Below are 21,476 nucleotides of genomic sequence, written 5' to 3'. Positions count from 1 at the left end.
CCAAATGGTATTTAATTAACTTCCCGGGGTGAAGAAACCCTTTTTGAGAACTCGGAGTGAGTAAATTGGCCATTTTCATGCACTTTTAACCATTCCATAAATCTTGTGTTTAGGGCCTCTGGAAGCATGAAAATCACTTTAAACATGCTAATTTTAGCTCTAACACTGATGATCCACCTACAAATGTGAACTGACGTTCAAAAATAAAACATTTGAAACGGACCATTTTCCACATTTCTGAAGCATGACCTAATGGGGGGGTGTTATCTCTTTTGTCGAAAATCAGCTGTTTTTGCTTGAACATTAAATGCCTCCAAATAGTATTTAATTCACTTCCCGAGCCCCTGGAAGCATGAAAATCACTTTAAACGTGCTAATTTTAGCTCTAACACTGATGATCCACCTACAAATGTGAACTGACGTTCAAAAATAAAACATTTGAAAACGGACCATTTTCCACATTTCTGAAGCATGACGTAATGGGGGGGTGTTATCTCTTTTGTCAAAAATCAGCCGTTTTTGCTTGAACATTAAATGCCTCCAAATGGTATTTAACTAACTTCCCGGGGTGAAGAAACCCTTTTTGAGAACTCAGAGTGAGTAAATTGGCCATTTTCATGCACTTTTAACCATTCCATAAATCTTGTGTTTAGGGCCCCTGGAAGCATGAAAATCACTTTAAACATGCTAATTTTAGCTCTAACACTGATGATCCACCTACAAATGTGAACTGACGTTCAAAAATAAAACATTTGAAAACGGACCATTTTCCACATTTCTGAAGCATGACGTAATGGGGGGGTGTTATCTCTTTTGTTGAAAATCAGCCGTTTTTGCTCGAACATTAAATGCCTCCAAATGGTATTTAATTAACTTCCCGGGGTGAAGAAACCCTTTTTGAGAACTCGGAGTGAGTAAATTGGCCATTTTCATGCACTTTTAACCATTCCATAAATCTTGTGTTTAGGGCCTCTGGAAGCATGAAAATCACTTTAAACATGCTAATTTTAGCTCTAACACTGATGATCCACCTACAAATGTGAACTGACGTTCAAAAATAAAAAATTTGAAACGGACCATTTTCCACATTTCTGAAGCATGACGTAATGGGGGGGTGTTATCTCTTTTGTCGAAAATCAGCTGTTTTTGCTTGAACATTAAATGCCTCCAAATAGTATTTAATTCACTTCCCGAGCCCCTGGAAGCATGAAAATCACTTTAAACGTGCTAATTTTAGCTCTAACACTGATGATCCACCTACAAATGTGAACTGACGTTCAAAAATAAAACATTTGAAAACGGACCATTTTCCACATTTCTGAAGCATGACGTAATGGGGGGGTGTTATCTCTTTTGTCAAAAATCAGCCGTTTTTGCTTGAACATTAAATGCCTCCAAATGGTATTTAATTAACTTCCCGGGGTGAAGAAAGCCTTTTTGAGAACTCAGAGTGAGTAAATTGACCATTTTCATGCACTTTTAACCAATTCCATAAATCTTGTGTTTAGGGCCCCTGGAAGCATGAAAATCACTTTAAACATGCTAATTTTAGCTCTAACACTGATGATCCACCTACAAATGTGAACTGACGTTCAAAAATAAAACATTTGAAAACGGACCATTTTCCACATTTCTGAAGCATGACGTAATGGGGGGGGGGTGTTATCTCTTTTGTCGAAAATCAGCCGTTTTTGCTTGAACATTAAATGCCTCCAAATAGTATTTAATTCACTTCCCGAGCCCCTGGAAGCATGAAAATCACTTTAAATGTGCTAATTTTAGCTCTAACACTGATGATCCACCTACAAATGTGAACTGACGTTCAAAAATAAAACATTTGAAAACGGACCATTTTCCACATTTCTGAAGCATGACGTAATGGGGGGGTGTTATCTCTTTTGTCAAACATCAGCCGTTTTTGCTTGAACATTAAATGCCTCCAAATGGTATTTAATTAACTTCCCGGGGTGAAGAAACCCTTTTTGAGAACTCAGAGTGAGTAAATTGGCCATTTTCATGCACTTTTAACCATTCCATAAATCTTGTGTTTAGGGCCCCTGGAAGCATGAAAATCACTTTAAACATGCTAATTTTAGCTCTAACACTGATGATCCACCTACAAATGTGAACTGACGTTCAAAAATAAAACATTTGAAAACGGACCATTTTCCACATTTCTGAAGCATGACGTGATGGGGGGGTGTTATCTCTTTTGTAGAAAATCAGCTGTTTTTGCTCGAACATTAAATGCCTCCAAATGGTATTTAATTAGCTTCCCGGGGTGAAGAAACCGTTTTTGAGAACTCGGAGTGAGTAAATTGGCCATTTTCATGCACTTTTAACCATTCCATAAATCTTGTGTTTAGGGCCCCTGGAAGCATGAAAATCACTTTAAACATGCTAATGTTAGCTCTAACACTGATGATCCACCTACAAATGTGAACTGATGTTCAAAAATAAAACATTTGAAAACGGACTATTTTCCACATTTCTGAAGCATGACGTAATGGGGGGGTGTTATCTCTTTTGTCGAAAATCAGCCGTTTTTGCTTGAACATTAAATGCCTCCAAATGGTATTTAATTAACTTCCCGGGGTGAAGAAACCCTTTTTGAGAACTCGGAGTGAGTAAATTGGCCATTTTCATGCACTTTTAACCATTCCATAAATCTTGTGTTTAGGGCCCCTGGAAGCATGAAAATCACTTTAAACATGCTAATTTTAGCTCTAACACTGATGATCCACCTACAAATGTGAACTGACGTTCAAAAATAAAACATTTGAAAACGGACCATTTTCCACATTTCTGAAGCATGACGTAATGGGGGGGTGTTATCTCTTTTGTCGAAAATCAGCCGTTTTTGCTTGAACATTAAATGCCTCCAAATAGTATTTAATTCACTTCCCGAGACCCTGGAAGCATGAAAATCACTTTAAACATGCTAATTTTAGCTCTAACACTGATGATCCACCTACTAACGTGAACTGACGTTCAAAAATAAAACATTTGAAAACGGACCATTTTCCACATTTCTGAAGCATGACGTAATGGGGGGGTGTTATCTCTTTTGTCGAAAATCAGCCGTTTTTGCTCGAACATTAAATGCCTCCAAATGGTATTTAATTAACTTCCCGGGGTGAAGAAACCCTTTCTGAGAACTCGGAGTGAGTAAATTGGCCATTTTCATGCACTTTTAACCATTCCATAAATCTTGTGTTTAGGGCCCCTGGAAGCATGAAAATCACTTTAAACATGCTAATGTTAGCTCTAACACTGATGATCCACCTACAAATGTGAACTGACGTTCAAAAATAAAACATTTGAAAACGGACTATTTTCCACATTTCTGAAGCATGACGTAATGGGGGGGTGTTATCTCTTTTGTCAAAAATCAGCCGTTTTTGCTTGAACATTAAATGCCTCCAAATGGTATTTAATTAACTTCCCGGGGTGAAGAAACCCTTTTTGAGAACTCGGAGTGAGTAAATTGGCCATTTTCATGCACTTTTAACCATTCCATAAATCTTGTGTTTAGGGCCCCTGGAAGCATGAAAATCACTTTAAACATGCTAATTTTAGCTCTAACACTGATGATCCACCTACAACTGTGAACTGACGTTCAAAAATAAAACATTTGAAAACGGACCATTTTCCACATTTCTGAAGCATGACGTAATGGGGGGGTGTTATCTCTTTTGTCGAAAATCAGCTGTTTTTGCTTGAACATTAAATGCCTCCAAATAGTATTTAATTCACTTCCCGAGCCCATGGAAGCATGAAAATCACTTTAAACATGCTAATTTTAGCTCTAACACTGATTATCCACCTACAAATGTGAACTGACGTTCAAAAATAAAACATTTGAAAACTGACCAATTTCCACATTTCTGAAGCATGACGTAATGGGGGGGTGTTATCTCTTTTGTCGAAAATCAGCCGTTTTTGCTCGAACATTAAATGCCTCCAAATGGTATTTAATTAACTTCCCAGGGTGAAGAAACCCTTTTTGAGAACTCAGAGTGAGTAAATTGGCCATTTTCATGCACTTTTAACCATTCCATAAATCTTGTGTTTAGGGCCCCTGGAAGCATGAAAATCACTTTAAACATGCTAATTTTAGCTCTAACACTGATGATCCACCTACAAATGTGAACTGACGTTCAAAAATAAAACATTTGAAAATGGACTATTTTCCACATTTCTGAAGCATGACGTAATGGGGGGGTGTTATCTCTTTTGTCGAAAATCAGCCGTTTTTGCTTGAACATTAAATGCCTCCAAATGGTATTTAATTAACTTCCCGGGGTGAAGAAACCCTTTTTGAGAACTCGGAGTGAGTAAATTGGCCATTTTCATGCACTTTTAACCATTCCATAAATCTTGTGTTTAGGGCCCCTGGAAGCATGAAAATCACTTTAAACATGCTAATTTTAGCTCTAACACTGATGATCCACCTACAAATGTGAACTGACGTTCAAAAATAAAACATTTGAAAACGGACCATTTTCCACATTTCTGAAGCATGACGTAATGGGGGGGGTGTTATCTCTTTTGTCGAAAATCAGCCGTTTTTGCTTGAACATTAAATGCCTCCAAATAGTATTTAATTCACTTCCCGAGCCCCTGGAAGCATGAAAATCACTTTAAACATGCTAATTTTAGCTCTAACACTGATGATCCACCTACAAACGTGAACTGACGTTCAAAAATAAAACATTTGAAAACGGACCATTTTCCACATTTCTGAAGCATGACGTAATGGGGGGGTGTTATCTCTTTTGTCGAAAATCAGCCGTTTTTGCTCGAACATTAAATGCCTCCAAATGGTATTTAATTAACTTCCCGGGGTGAAGAAACCCTTTTTGAGAACTCGGAGTGAGTAAATTGGCCATTTTCATGCACTTTTAACCATTCCATAAATCTTGTGTTTAGGGCCCCTGGAAGCATGAAAATCACTTTAAACATGCTAATGTTAGCTCTAACACTGATGATCCACCTACAAATGTGAACTGACGTTCAAAAATAAAACATTTGAAAACGGACTATTTTCCACATTTCTGAAGCATGACGTAATGGGGGGGTGTTATCTCTTTTGTCGAAAATCAGCCGTTTTTGCTTGAACATTAAATGCCTCCAAATGGTATTTAATTAACTTCCCGGGGTGAAGAAACCCTTTTTGAGAACTCGGAGTGAGTAAATTGGCCATTTTCATGCACTTTTAACCATTCCATAAATCTTGTGTTTAGGGCCCCTGGAAGCATGAAAATCACTTTAAACATGCTAATTTTAGCTCTAACACTGATGATCCACCTACAACTGTGAACTGACGTTCAAAAATAAAACATTTGAAAACGGACCATTTTCCACATTTCTGAAGCATGACGTAATGGGGGGGTGTTATCTCTTTTGTCGAAAATCAGCTGTTTTTGCTTGAACATTAAATGCCTCCAAATAGTATTTAATTCACTTCCCGAGCCCATGGAAGCATGAAAATCACTTTAAACATGCTAATTTTAGCTCTAACACTGATGATCCACCTACAAATGTGAACTGACGTTCAAAAATAAAACATTTGAAAACGGACCAATTTCCACATTTCTGAAGCATGACGTAATGGGGGGGTGTTATCTCTTTTGTCGAAAATCAGCCGTTTTTGCTCGAACATTAAATGCCTCCAAATAGTATTTAATTAACTTCCCGGGGTGAAGAAACCCTTTTTGAGAACTCAGAGTGAGTAAATTGGCCATTTTCATGCACTTTTACCCATTCCATAAATCTTGTGTTTAGGGCCCCTGGAAGCATGAAAATCACTTTAAACATGCTAATTTTAGCTCTAACACTGATGATCCACCTACAACTGTGAACTGACGTTCAAAAATAAAACATTTGAAAACGGACCATTTTCCACATTTCTGAAGCATGACGTAATGGGGGGGTGTTATCTCTTTTGTCGAAAATCAGCTGTTTTTGCTTGAACATTAAATGCCTCCAAATAGTATTTAATTCACTTCCCGAGCCCCTGGAAGCATGAAAATCACTTTAAACATGCTAATTTTAGCTCTAACACTGATGATCCACCTACAAATGTGAACTGACGTTCAAAAATAAAACATTTGAAAACGGACCATTTTCCACATTTCTGAAGCATGACGTAATGGGGGGGTGTTATCTCTTTTGTCAAAAATCTGCCGTTTTTGCTCGAACATTAAATGCCTCCAAATGGTATTTAATTAACTTCCCGGGGTGAAGAAACCCTTTTTGAGAACTCAGAGTGAGTAAATTGGCCATTTTCATGCACTTTTAACCATTCCATAAATCTTGTGTTTAGGGCCCCTGGAAGCATGAAAATCACTTTAAACATGCTAATTTTAGCTCTAACACTGATGATCCACCTACAACTGTGAACTGACGTTCAAAAATAAAACATTTGAAAACGGACCATTTTCCACATTTCTGAAGCATGACGTAATGGGGGGGTGTTATCTCTTTTGTCGAAAATCAGCTGTTTTTGCTTGAACATTAAATGCCTCCAAATAGTATTTAATTCACTTCCCGAGCCCCTGGAAGCATGAAAATCACTTTAAACATGCTAATTTTAACTCTAACACTGATGATCCACCTACAAATGTGAACTGACGTTCAAAAATAAAACATTTGAAAACGGACCATTTTCCACATTTCTGAAGCATGACGTAATGGGGGGTGTTATCTCTTTTGTCAAAAATCTGTCGTTTTTGCTTGAACATTAAATGCCTCCAAATGGTATTTAATTAACTTCCCGGGGTGAAGAAACCCTTTTTGAGAACTCAGAAAGAGTAAATTGGCCATTTTCATGCACTAATAACCATTCCATAAATCTTGTGTTTAGGGCCCCTGGAAGCATGAAAATCACTTTAAATATGCTAATTTTAGCTCTAACACTGATGATCCACCTACAAATGTGAACTGACGTTCAAAAATAAAACATTTGAAAATGGACCATTTTCCACATTTCTGAAGCATGACGTAATGGGGGGGTGTTATCTCTTTTGTCGAAAATCAGCCGTTTTTGCTTGAACATTAAATGCCTCCAAATGGTATTTAATTAACTTCCCGGGGTGAAGAAACCCTTTTTGAGAACTCGGAGTGAGTAAATTGGCCATTTTCATGCACTTTTAACCATTCCATAAATCTTGTGTTTAGGGCCCCTGGAAGCATGAAAATCACTTTAAACATGCTAATTTTAGCTCTAACACTGATGATCCACCTACAAATGTGAACTGACGTTCAAAAATAAAACATTTGAAAACGGACCATTTTCCACATTTCTGAAGCATGACGTAATGGGGGGGGTGTTATCTCTTTTGTCGAAAATCAGCCGTTTTTGCTTGAACATTAAATGCCTCCAAATGGTATTTAATTAACTTCCCGGGGTGAAGAAACCCTTTTTGAGAACTCGGAGTGAGTAAATTGGCCATTTTCATGCACTTTTAACCATTCCATAAATCTTGTGTTTAGGGCCCCTGGAAGCATGAAAATCACTTTAAACATGCTAATTTTAGCTCTAACACTGATGATCCACCTACAAATGTGAACTGACGTTCAAAAATAAAACATTTGAAAACGGACCATTTTCCACATTTCTGAAGCATGACGTAATGGGGGGGGTGTTATCTCTTTTGTCGAAAATCAGCCGTTTTTGCTTGAACATTAAATGCCTCCAAATAGTATTTAATTCACTTCCCGAGCCCCTGGAAGCATGAAAATCACTTTAAACATGCTAATTTTAGCTCTAACACTGATGATCCACCTACAAACGTGAACTGACGTTCAAAAATAAAACATTTGAAAACGGACCATTTTCCACATTTCTGAAGCATGACGTAATGGGGGGGTGTTATCTCTTTTGTCGAAAATCAGCCGTTTTTGCTCGAACATTAAATGCCTCCAAATGGTATTTAATTAACTTCCCGGGGTGAAGAAACCCTTTTTGAGAACTCGGAGTGAGTAAATTGGCCATTTTCATGCACTTTTAACCATTCCATAAATCTTGTGTTTAGGGCCCCTGGAAGCATGAAAATCACTTTAAACATGCTAATGTTAGCTCTAACACTGATGATCCACCTACAAATGTGAACTGACGTTCAAAAATAAAACATTTGAAAACGGACTATTTTCCACATTTCTGAAGCATGACGTAATGGGGGGGTGTTATCTCTTTTGTCGAAAATCAGCCGTTTTTGCTTGAACATTAAATGCCTCCAAATGGTATTTAATTAACTTCCCGGGGTGAAGAAACCCTTTTTGAGAACTCGGAGTGAGTAAATTGGCCATTTTCATGCACTTTTAACCATTCCATAAATCTTGTGTTTAGGGCCCCTGGAAGCATGAAAATCACTTTAAACATGCTAATTTTAGCTCTAACACTGATGATCCACCTACAACTGTGAACTGACGTTCAAAAATAAAACATTTGAAAACGGACCATTTTCCACATTTCTGAAGCATGACGTAATGGGGGGGTGTTATCTCTTTTGTCGAAAATCAGCTGTTTTTGCTTGAACATTAAATGCCTCCAAATAGTATTTAATTCACTTCCCGAGCCCATGGAAGCATGAAAATCACTTTAAACATGCTAATTTTAGCTCTAACACTGATGATCCACCTACAAATGTGAACTGACGTTCAAAAATAAAACATTTGAAAACGGACCAATTTCCACATTTCTGAAGCATGACGTAATGGGGGGGTGTTATCTCTTTTGTCGAAAATCAGCCGTTTTTGCTCGAACATTAAATGCCTCCAAATAGTATTTAATTAACTTCCCGGGGTGAAGAAACCCTTTTTGAGAACTCAGAGTGAGTAAATTGGCCATTTTCATGCACTTTTACCCATTCCATAAATCTTGTGTTTAGGGCCCCTGGAAGCATGAAAATCACTTTAAACATGCTAATTTTAGCTCTAACACTGATGATCCACCTACAACTGTGAACTGACGTTCAAAAATAAAACATTTGAAAACGGACCATTTTCCACATTTCTGAAGCATGACGTAATGGGGGGGTGTTATCTCTTTTGTCGAAAATCAGCTGTTTTTGCTTGAACATTAAATGCCTCCAAATAGTATTTAATTCACTTCCCGAGCCCCTGGAAGCATGAAAATCACTTTAAACATGCTAATTTTAGCTCTAACACTGATGATCCACCTACAAATGTGAACTGACGTTCAAAAATAAAACATTTGAAAACGGACCATTTTCCACATTTCTGAAGCATGACGTAATGGGGGGGTGTTATCTCTTTTGTCAAAAATCTGCCGTTTTTGCTCGAACATTAAATGCCTCCAAATGGTATTTAATTAACTTCCCGGGGTGAAGAAACCCTTTTTGAGAACTCAGAGTGAGTAAATTGGCCATTTTCATGCACTTTTAACCATTCCATAAATCTTGTGTTTAGGGCCCCTGGAAGCATGAAAATCACTTTAAACATGCTAATTTTAGCTCTAACACTGATGATCCACCTACAACTGTGAACTGACGTTCAAAAATAAAACATTTGAAAACGGACCATTTTCCACATTTCTGAAGCATGACGTAATGGGGGGGTGTTATCTCTTTTGTCGAAAATCAGCTGTTTTTGCTTGAACATTAAATGCCTCCAAATAGTATTTAATTCACTTCCCGAGCCCCTGGAAGCATGAAAATCACTTTAAACATGCTAATTTTAACTCTAACACTGATGATCCACCTACAAATGTGAACTGACGTTCAAAAATAAAACATTTGAAAACGGACCATTTTCCACATTTCTGAAGCATGACGTAATGGGGGGTGTTATCTCTTTTGTCAAAAATCTGTCGTTTTTGCTTGAACATTAAATGCCTCCAAATGGTATTTAATTAACTTCCCGGGGTGAAGAAACCCTTTTTGAGAACTCAGAAAGAGTAAATTGGCCATTTTCATGCACTAATAACCATTCCATAAATCTTGTGTTTAGGGCCCCTGGAAGCATGAAAATCACTTTAAATATGCTAATTTTAGCTCTAACACTGATGATCCACCTACAAATGTGAACTGACGTTCAAAAATAAAACATTTGAAAATGGACCATTTTCCACATTTCTGAAGCATGACGTAATGGGGGGGTGTTATCTCTTTTGTGGAAAATCAGCCGTTTTTGCTTGAACATTAAATGCCTCCAAATGGTATTTAATTAACTTCCCGGGGTGAAGAAACCCTTTTTGAGAACTCGGAGTGAGTAAATTGGCCATTTTCATGCACTTTTAACCATTCCATAAATCTTGTGTTTAGGGCCCCTGGAAGCATGAAAATCACTTTAAACATGCTAATTTTAGCTCTAACACTGATGATCCACCTACAAATGTGAACTGACGTTCAAAAATAAAACATTTGAAAACGGACCATTTTCCACATTTCTGAAGCATGACGTAATGGGGGGGTGTTATCTCTTTTGTCGAAAATCAGCCGTTTTTGCTTGAACATTAAATGCCTCCAAATAGTATTTAATTCACTTCCCGAGCCCCTGGAAGCATGAAAATCACTTTAAACATGCTAATTTTAGCTCTAACACTGATGATCCACCTACTAACGTGAACTGACGTTCAAAAATAAAACATTTGAAAACGGACCATTTTCCACATTTCTGAAGCATGACGTAATGGGGGGGTGTTATCTCTTTTGTCGAAAATCAGCCGTTTTTGCTCGAACATTAAATGCCTCCAAATGGTATTTAATTAACTTCCCGGGGTGAAGAAACCCTTTCTGAGAACTCGGAGTGAGTAAATTGGCCATTTTCATGCACTTTTAACCATTCCATAAATCTTGTGTTTAGGGCCCCTGGAAGCATGAAAATCACTTTAAACATGCTAATGTTAGCTCTAACACTGATGATCCACCTACAAATGTGAACTGACGTTCAAAAATAAAACATTTGAAAACTGACTATTTTCCACATTTCTGAAGCATGACGTAATGGGGGGGTGTTATCTCTTTTGTCAAAAATCAGCCGTTTTTGCTTGAACATTAAATGCCTCCAAATGGTATTTAATTAACTTCCCGGGGTGAAGAAACCCTTTTTGAGAACTCGGAGTGAGTAAATTGGCCATTTTCATGCACTTTTAACCATTCCATAAATCTTGTGTTTAGGGCCCCTGGAAGCATGAAAATCACTTTAAACATGCTAATTTTAGCTCTAACACTGATGATCCACCTACAACTGTGAACTGACGTTCAAAAATAAAACATTTGAAAACGGACCATTTTCCACATTTCTGAAGCATGACGTAATGGGGGGGTGTTATCTCTTTTGTCGAAAATCAGCTGTTTTTGCTTGAACATTAAATGCCTCCAAATAGTATTTAATTCACTTCCCGAGCCCATGGAAGCATGAAAATCACTTTAAACATGCTAATTTTAGCTCTAACACTGATTATCCACCTACAAATGTGAACTGACGTTCAAAAATAAAACATTTGAAAACTGACCAATTTCCACATTTCTGAAGCATGACGTAATGGGGGGGTGTTATCTCTTTTGTCGAAAATCAGCCGTTTTTGCTCGAACATTAAATGCCTCCAAATGGTATTTAATTAACTTCCCAGGGTGAAGAAACCCTTTTTGAGAACTCAGAGTGAGTAAATTGGCCATTTTCATGCACTTTTAACCATTCCATAAATCTTGTGTTTAGGGCCCCTGGAAGCATGAAAATCACTTTAAACATGCTACTTTTAGCTCTAACACTGATGATCCACCTACAAATGTGAACTGACGTTCAAAAATAAAACATTTGAAAATGGACTATTTTCCACATTTCTGAAGCATGACGTAATGGGGGGGTGTTATCTCTTTTGTCGAAAATCAGCCGTTTTTGCTTGAACATTAAATGCCTCCAAATGGTATTTAATTACCTTCCCGGGGTGAAGAAACCCTCTTTGAGAACTCGGAGTGAGTAAATTGGCCATTTTCATGCACTTTTAACCATTCCATAAATCTTGTGTTTAGGGCCCCTGGAAGCATGAAAATCACTTTAAACATGCTAATTTTAGCTCTAACACTGATGATCCACCTACAAATGTGAACTGACGTTCAAAAATAAAACATTTGAAAACGGACCATTTTCCACATTTCTGAAGCATGACGTAATGGGGGGGGGTGTTATCTCTTTTGTCGAAAATCAGCCGTTTTTGCTTGAACATTAAATGCCTCCAAATAGTATTTAATTCACTTCCCGAGCCCCTGGAAGCATGAAAATCACTTTAAACATGCTAATTTTAGCTCTAACACTGATGATCCACCTACAAACGTGAACTGACGTTCAAAAATAAAACATTTGAAAACGGACCATTTTCCACATTTCTGAAGCATGACGTAATGGGGGGGTGTTATCTCTTTTGTCGAAAATCAGCCGTTTTTGCTCGAACATTAAATGCCTCCAAATGGTATTTAATTAACTTCCCGGGGTGAAGAAACCCTTTTTGAGAACTCGGAGTGAGTAAATTGGCCATTTTCATGCACTTTTAACCATTCCATAAATCTTGTGTTTAGGGCCCCTGGAAGCATGAAAATCACTTTAAACATGCTAATGTTAGCTCTAACACTGATGATCCACCTACAAATGTGAACTGACGTTCAAAAATAAAACATTTGAAAACGGACTATTTTCCACATTTCTGAAGCATGACGTAATGGGGGGGTGTTATCTCTTTTGTCGAAAATCAGCCGTTTTTGCTTGAACATTAAATGCCTCCAAATGGTATTTAATTAACTTCCCGGGGTGAAGAAACCCTTTTTGAGAACTCGGAGTGAGTAAATTGGCCATTTTCATGCACTTTTAACCATTCCATAAATCTTGTGTTTAGGGCCCCTGGAAGCATGAAAATCACTTTAAACATGCTAATTTTAGCTCTAACACTGATGATCCACCTACAACTGTGAACTGACATTCAAAAATGAAACATTTGAAAACGGACCATTTTCCACATTTCTGAAGCATGACGTAATGGGGGGGTGTTATCTCTTTTGTCGAAAATCAGCTGTTTTTGCTTGAACATTAAATGCCTCCAAATAGTATTTAATTCACTTCCCGAGCCCATGGAAGCATGAAAATCACTTTAAACATGCTAATTTTAGCTCTAACACTGATGATCCACCTACAAATGTGAACTGACGTTCAAAAATAAAACATTTGAAAACGGACCAATTTCCACATTTCTGAAGCATGACGTAATGGGGGGGTGTTATCTCTTTTGTCGAAAATCAGCCGTTTTTGCTCGAACATTAAATGCCTCCAAATGGTATTTAATTAACTTCCCGGGGTGAAGAAACCCTTTTTGAGAACTCAGAGTGAGTAAATTGGCCATTTTCATGCACTTTTAACCATTCCATAAATCTTGTGTTTAGGGCCCCTGGAAGCATGAAAATCACTTTAAACATGCTAATTTTAGCTCTAACACTGATGATCCACCTACAACTGTGAACTGACGTTCAAAAATAAAACATTTGAAAACGGACCATTTTCCACATTTCTGAAGCATGACGTAATGGGGGGGTGTTATCTCTTTTGTCGAAAATCAGCTGTTTTTGCTTGAACATTAAATGCCTCCAAATAGTATTTAATTCACTTCCCGAGCCCCTGGAAGCATGAAAATCACTTTAAACATGCTAATTTTAGCTCTAACACTGATGATCCACCTACAAATGTGAACTGACGTTCAAAAATAAAACATTTGAAAACGGACCATTTTCCACATTTCTGAAGCATGACGTAATGGGGGGGTGTTATCTCTTTTGTCAAAAATCTGCCGTTTTTGCTCGAACATTAAATGCCTCCAAATGGTATTTAATTAACTTCCCGGGGTGAAGAAACCCTTTTTGAGAACTCAGAGTGAGTAAATTGGCCATTTTCATGCACTTTTAACCATTCCATAAATCTTGTGTTTAGGGCCCCTGGAAGCATGAAAATCACTTTAAACATGCTAATTTTAGCTCTAACACTGATGATCCACCTACAACTGTGAACTGACGTTCAAAAATAAAACATTTGAAAACGGACCATTTTCCACATTTCTGAAGCATGACGTAATGGGGGGGTGTTATCTCTTTTGTCGAAAATCAGCTGTTTTTGCTTGAACATTAAATGCCTCCAAATAGTATTTAATTCACTTCCCGAGCCCCTGGAAGCATGAAAATCACTTTAAACATGCTAATTTTAACTCTAACACTGATGATCCACCTACAAATGTGAACTGACGTTCAAAAATAAAACATTTGAAAACGGACCATTTTCCACATTTCTGAAGCATGACGTAATGGGGGGTGTTATCTCTTTTGTCAAAAATCTGTCGTTTTTGCTTGAACATTAAATGCCTCCAAATGGTATTTAATTAACTTCCCGGGGTGAAGAAACCCTTTTTGAGAACTCAGAAAGAGTAAATTGGCCATTTTCATGCACTAATAACCATTCCATAAATCTTGTGTTTAGGGCCCCTGGAAGCATGAAAATCACTTTAAATATGCTAATTTTAGCTCTAACACTGATGATCCACCTACAAATGTGAACTGACGTTCAAAAATAAAACATTTGAAAATGGACCATTTTCCACATTTCTGAAGCATGACGTAATGGGGGGGTGTTATCTCTTTTGTGGAAAATCAGCCGTTTTTGCTTGAACATTAAATGCCTCCAAATGGTATTTAATTAACTTCCCGGGGTGAAGAAACCCTTTTTGAGAACTCGGAGTGAGTAAATTGGCCATTTTCATGCACTTTTAACCATTCCATAAATCTTGTGTTTAGGGCCCCTGGAAGCATGAAAATCACTTTAAACATGCTAATTTTAGCTCTAACACTGATGATCCACCTACAAATGTGAACTGACGTTCAAAAATAAAACATTTGAAAACGGACCATTTTCCACATTTCTGAAGCATGACGTAATGGGGGGGTGTTATCTCTTTTGTCGAAAATCAGCCGTTTTTGCTTGAACATTAAATGCCTCCAAATAGTATTTAATTCACTTCCCGAGCCCCTGGAAGCATGAAAATCACTTTAAACATGCTAATTTTAGCTCTAACACTGATGATCCACCTACTAACGTGAACTGACGTTCAAAAATAAAACATTTGAAAACGGACCATTTTCCACATTTCTGAAGCATGACGTAATGGGGGGGGTGTTATCTCTTTTGTCGAAAATCAGCCGTTTTTGCTCGAACATTAAATGCCTCCAAATGGTATTTAATTAACTTCCCGGGGTGAAGAAACCCTTTCTGAGAACTCGGAGTGAGTAAATTGGCCATTTTCATGCACTTTTAACCATTCCATAAATCTTGTGTTTAGGGCCCCTGGAAGCATGAAAATCACTTTAAACATGCTAATGTTAGCTCTAACACTGATGATCCACCTACAAATGTGAACTGACGTTCAAAAATAAAACATTTGAAAACGGACTATTTTCCACATTTCTGAAGCATGACGTAATGGGGGGGTGTTATCTCTTTTGTCAAAAATCAGCCGTTTTTGCTTGAACATTAAATGCCTCCAAATGGTATTTAATTAACTTCCCGGGGTGAAGAAACCCTTTTTGAGAACTCGGAGTGAGTAAATTGGCCATTTTCATGCACTTTTAACCATTCCATAAATCTTGTGTTTAGGGCCCCTGGAAGCATGAAAATCACTTTAAACATGCTAATTTTAGCTCTAACACTGATGATCCACCTACAACTGTGAACTGACGTTCAAAAATAAAACATTTGAAAACGGACCATTTTCCACATTTCTGAAGCATGACGTAATGGGGGGGTGTTATCTCTTTTGTCGAAAATCAGCTGTTTTTGCTTGAACATTAAATGCCTCCAAATAGTATTTAATTCACTTCCCGAGCCCATGGAAGCATGAAAATCACTTTAAACATGCTAATTTTAGCTCTAACACTGATTATCCACCTACAAATGTGAACTGACGTTCAAAAATAAAACATTTGAAAACTGACCAATTTCCACATTTCTGAAGCATGACGTAATGGGGGGGTGTTATCTCTTTTGTCGAAAATCAGCCGTTTTTGCTTGAACATTAAATGCCTCCAAATGGTATTTAATTAACTTCCCGGGGTGAAGAAACCCTTTTTGAGAACTCGGAGTGAGTAAATTGGCCATTTTCATGCACTTTTAACCATTCCATAAATCTTGTGTTTAGGGCCCCTGGAAGCATGAAAATCACTTTAAACATGCTAATTTTAGCTCTAACACTGATGATCCACCTACAAATGTGAACTGACGTTCAAAAATAAAACATTTGAAAACGGACCATTTTCCACATTTCTGAAGCATGACGTAATGGGGGGGGCGTTATCTCTTTTGTCGAAAATCAGCCGTTTTTGCTTGAACATTAAATGCCTCCAAATAGTATTTAATTCACTTCCCGAGCCCCTGGAAGCATGAAAATCACTTTAAACATGCTAATTTTAGCTCTAACACTGATGATCCACCTACAAACGTGAACTGACGTTCAAAAATAAAACATTTGAAAACGGACCATTTTCCACATTTCTGAAGCATGACGTAATGGGGGGGTGTTATCTCTTTTGTCGAAAATCAGCCGTTTTTGCTCGAACATTAAATGCCTCCAAATGGTATTTAATTAACTTCCCGGGGTGAAGAAACCCTTTTTGAGAACTCGGAGTGAGTAAATTGGCCATTTTCATGCACTTTTAACCATTCCATAAATCTTGTGTTTAGGGCCCCTGGAAGCATGAAAATCACTTTAAACATGCTAATGTTAGCTCTAACACTGATGATCCACCTACAAATGTGAACTGACGTTCAAAAATAAAACATTTGAAAACGGACTATTTTCCACATTTCTGAAGCATGACGTAATGGGGGGGTGTTATCTCTTTTGTCGAAAATCAGCCGTTTTTGCTTGAACATTAAATGCCTCCAAATGGTATTTAATTAACTTCCCGGGGTGAAGAAACCCTTTTTGAGAACTCGGAGTGAGTAAATTGGCCATTTTCATGCACTTTTAACCATTCCATAAATCTTGTGTTTAGGGCCCCTGGAAGCATGAAAATCACTTTAAACATGCTAATTTTAGCTCTAACACTGATGATCCACCTACAACTGTGAACTGACGTTCAAAAATGAAACATTTGAAAACGGACCATTTTCCACATTTCTGAAGCATGACGTAATGGGGGGGTGTTATCTCTTTTGTCGAAAATCAGCTGTTTTTGCTTGAACATTAAATGCCTCCAAATAGTATTTAATTCACTTCCCGAGCCCATGGAAGCATGAAAATCACTTTAAACATGCTAATTTTAGCTCTAACACTGATGATCCACCTACAAATGTGAACTGACGTTCAAAAATAAAACATTTGAAAACGGACCAATTTCCACATTTCTGAAGCATGACGTAATGGGGGGGTGTTATCTCTTTTGTCGAAAATCAGCCGTTTTTGCTCGAACATTAAATGCCTCCAAATGGTATTTAATTAACTTCCCGGGGTGAAGAAACCCTTTTTGAGAACTCAGAGTGAGTAAATTGGCCATTTTCATGCACTTTTAACCATTCCATAAATCTTGTGTTTAGGGCCCCTGGAAGCATGAAAATCACTTTAAACATGCTAATTTTAGCTCTAACACTGATGATCCACCTACAACTGTGAACTGACGTTCAAAAATAAAACATTTGAAAACGGACCATTTTCCACATTTCTGAAGCATGACGTAATGGGGGGGTGTTATCTCTTTTGTCAAAAATCTGCAGTTTTTGCTCGAACATTAAATGCCTCCAAATGGTATTTAATTAACTTCCCGGGGTGAAGAAACCCTTTTTGAGAACTCAGAGTGAGTAAATTGGCCATTTTCATGCACTTTTAACCATTCCATAAATCTTGTGTTTAGGGCCCCTGGAAGCATGAAAATCACTTTAAACATGCTAATTTTAGCTCTAACACTGATGATCCACCTACAACTGTGAACTGACGTTCAAAAATAAAACATTTGAAAACGGACCATTTTCCACATTTCTGAAGCATGACGTAATGGGGGGGTGTTATCTCTTTTGTCGAAAATCAGCTGTTTTTGCTTGAACATTAAATGCCTCCAAATAGTATTTAATTCACTTCCTGAGCCCCTGGAAGCATGAAAATCACTTTAAACATGCTAATTTTAACTCTAACACTGATGATCCACCTACAAATGTGAACTGACGTTCAAAAATAAAACATTTGAAAACGGACCATTTTCCACATTTCTGAAGCATGACGTAATGGGGGGGTGTTATCTCTTTTGTCAAAAATCTGCCGTTTTTGCTTGAACATTAAATGCCTCCAAATGGTATTTAATTAACTTCCCGGGGTGAAGAAACCCTTTTTGAGAACTCAGAAAGAGTAAATTGGCCATTTTCATGCACTAATAACCATTCCATAAATCTTGTGTTTAGGGCCCCTGGAAGCATGAAAATCACTTTAAATATGCTAATTTTAGCTCTAACACTGATGATCCACCTACAAATGTGAACTGACGTTCAAAAATAAAACATTTGAAAATGGACCATTTTCCACATTTCTGAAGCATGACGTAATGGGGGGGTGTTATCTCTTTTGTCGAAAATCAGCCGTTTTTGCTCGAACATTAAATGCCTCCAAATGGTATTTAATTACCTTCCCGGGGTGAAGAAACCCTTTTTGAGAACTCAGAGTGAGTAAATTGGCCATTTTCATGCACTTTTAACCATTCCATAAATCTTGTGTTTAGGGCCTCTGGAAGCATGAAAATCACTTTAAACATGCTAATTTTAGCTCTAACACTGATGATCCACCTACAAATGTGAACTGACGTTCAAAAATAAAACATTTGAAACGGACCATTTTCCACATTTCTGAAGCATGACGTAATGGGGGGGTTTTATCTCTTTTGTCGAAAATCTGCCGTTTTTGCTTGAACATTAAATGCCTCCAAATAGTATTTAATTCACTTCCCGAGCCCCTGGAAGCATGAAAATCACTTTAAACATGCTAATTTTAGCTCTAACACTGATGATCCACCTACAAATGTGAACTGACGTTCAAAAATAAAACATTTGAAAACGGACCATTTTCCACATTTCTGAAGAATGACGTAATGGGGGGGGTGTTATCTCTTTTGTCGAAAATCAGCCGTTTTTGCTCGAACATTAAATGCCTCCAAATGGTATTTAATTAACTTCCCGGGGTGAAGAAACCCTTTTTGAGAACTCGGAGTGAGTAAATTGGCCATTTTCATGCACTTTTAACCATTCCATAAATCTTGTGTTTAGGGCCCCTGGAAGCATGAAAATCCCTTTAAACATTCTAATTTTAGCTCTAACACTGATGATCCACCTACAACTGTGAACTGACGTTCAAAAATAAAACATTTGAAAACGGACCATGTTCCACATTTCTGAAGCATGACGTAATGGGGGGGTGTTATCTCTTTTGTCGAAAATCAGCTGTTTTTGCTTGAACATTAAATGCCTCCAAATAGTATTTAATTCACTTCCCGAGCCCCTGGAAGCATGAAAATCACTTTAAACATGCTAATTTTAGCTCTAACACTGATGATCCACCTACAAATGTGAACTGACGTTCAAAAATAAAACATTTGAAAACGGACCATTTTCCACATTTCTGAAGCATGACGTAATGGGGGGGTGTTATCTCTTTTGTAGAAAATCAGCTGTTTTTGCTCGAACATTAAATGCCTCCAAATGGTATTTAATTAACTTCCCGGGGTGAAGAAACCCTTTTTGAGAACTCGGAGTGAGTAAATTGGCCATTTTCATGCACTTTTAACCATTCCATAAATCTTGTGTTTAGGGCCCCTGGAAGCATGAAAATCACTTTAAACATGCTAATGTTAGCTCTAACACTGATGATCCACCTACAAATGTGAACTGACGTTCAAAAATAAAACATTTGAAAACGGACTATTTTCCACATTTCTGAAGCATGACGTAATGGGGGGGTGTTATCTCTTTTGTCGAAAATCAGCCGTTTTTGCTTGAACATTAAATGCCTCCAAATGGTATTTAATTAACTTCCCGGGGTGAAGAAACCCTTTTTGAGAACTCGGAGTGAGTAAATTGGCCATTTTCATGCACTTTTAACCATTCCATAAATCTTGTGTTTAGGGCCCCTGGAAGCATGAAAATCACTTTAAACATGCTAATTTTAGCTCTAACACTGATGATCCACCTACAACTGTGAACTGACGTTCAAAAATAAAACATTTGAAAACGGACCATTTTCCACATTTCTGAAGCATGACGTAATGGGGGGGTGTTATCTCTTTTGTCGAAAATCAGCTGTTTTTGCTTGAACATTAAATGCCTCCAAATAGTATTTAATTCACTTCCCGAGCCCATGGAAGCATGAAAATCACTTTAAACATGCTAATTTTAGCTCTAACACTGATGATCCACCTACAAATGTGAACTGACGTTCAAAAATAAAACATTTGAAAACGGACCAATTTCCACATTTCTGAAGCATGACGTAATGGGGGGGTGTTATCTCTTTTGTCGAAAATCAGCCGTTTTTGCTCGAACATTAAATGCCTCCAAATGGTATTTAATTAACTTCCCGGGGTGAAGAAACCCTTTTTGAGAACTCAGAGTGAGTAAATTGGCCATTTTCATGCACTTTTACCATTCCATAAATCTTGTGTTTAGGGCCCCTGGAAGCATGAAAATCACTTTAAACATGCTAATTTTAGCTCTAACACTGATGATCCACCTACAAATGTGAACTGACGTTCAAAAATAAAACATTTGAAAACGGACCATTTTTCACATTTCTGAAGCATGACGTAATGGGGGGGGTGTTATCTCTTTTGTTGAAAATCAGCCGTTTTTGCTTGAACATTAAATGCCTCCAAATAGTATTTAATTCACTTCCCGAGCCCCTGGAAGCATGAAAATCACTTTAAACATGCTAATTTTAGCTCTAACACTGATGATCCACCTACAAATGTGAACTGATGTTCAAAAATAAAACATTTGAAAACGGACTATTTTCCACATTTCTGAAGCATGACGTAATGGGGGGGTGTTATCTCTTTTGTCGAAAATCAGCCGTTTTTGCTTGAACATTAAATGCCTCCAAATGGTATTTAATTAACTTCCCGGGGTGAAGAAACCCTTTTTGAGAACTCGGAGTGAGTAAATTGGCCATTTTCATGCACTTTTAACCATTCCATAAATCTTGTGTTTAGGGCCCCTGGAAGCATGAAAATCACTTTAAACATGCTAATTTTAGCTCTAACACTGATGATCCACCTACAAATGTGAACTGACGTTCAAAAATAAAACATTTGAAAACGGACCATTTTCCACATTTCTGAAGCATGACGTAATGGGGGGGGGGGTGTTATCTCTTTTGTCGAAAATCAGCCGTTTTTGCTTGAACATTAAATGCCTCCAAATAGTATTTAATTCACTTCCCGAGCCCCTGGAAG

The sequence above is a fragment of the Lissotriton vulgaris genome, chromosome 8 (assembly GCF_964263255.1).
Source record: "Lissotriton vulgaris chromosome 8, aLisVul1.2, whole genome shotgun sequence".
Taxonomy (NCBI): Eukaryota; Metazoa; Chordata; class Amphibia; order Caudata; family Salamandridae; genus Lissotriton; species Lissotriton vulgaris.
Note: the sequence above shows the minus strand (reverse complement) of the source record.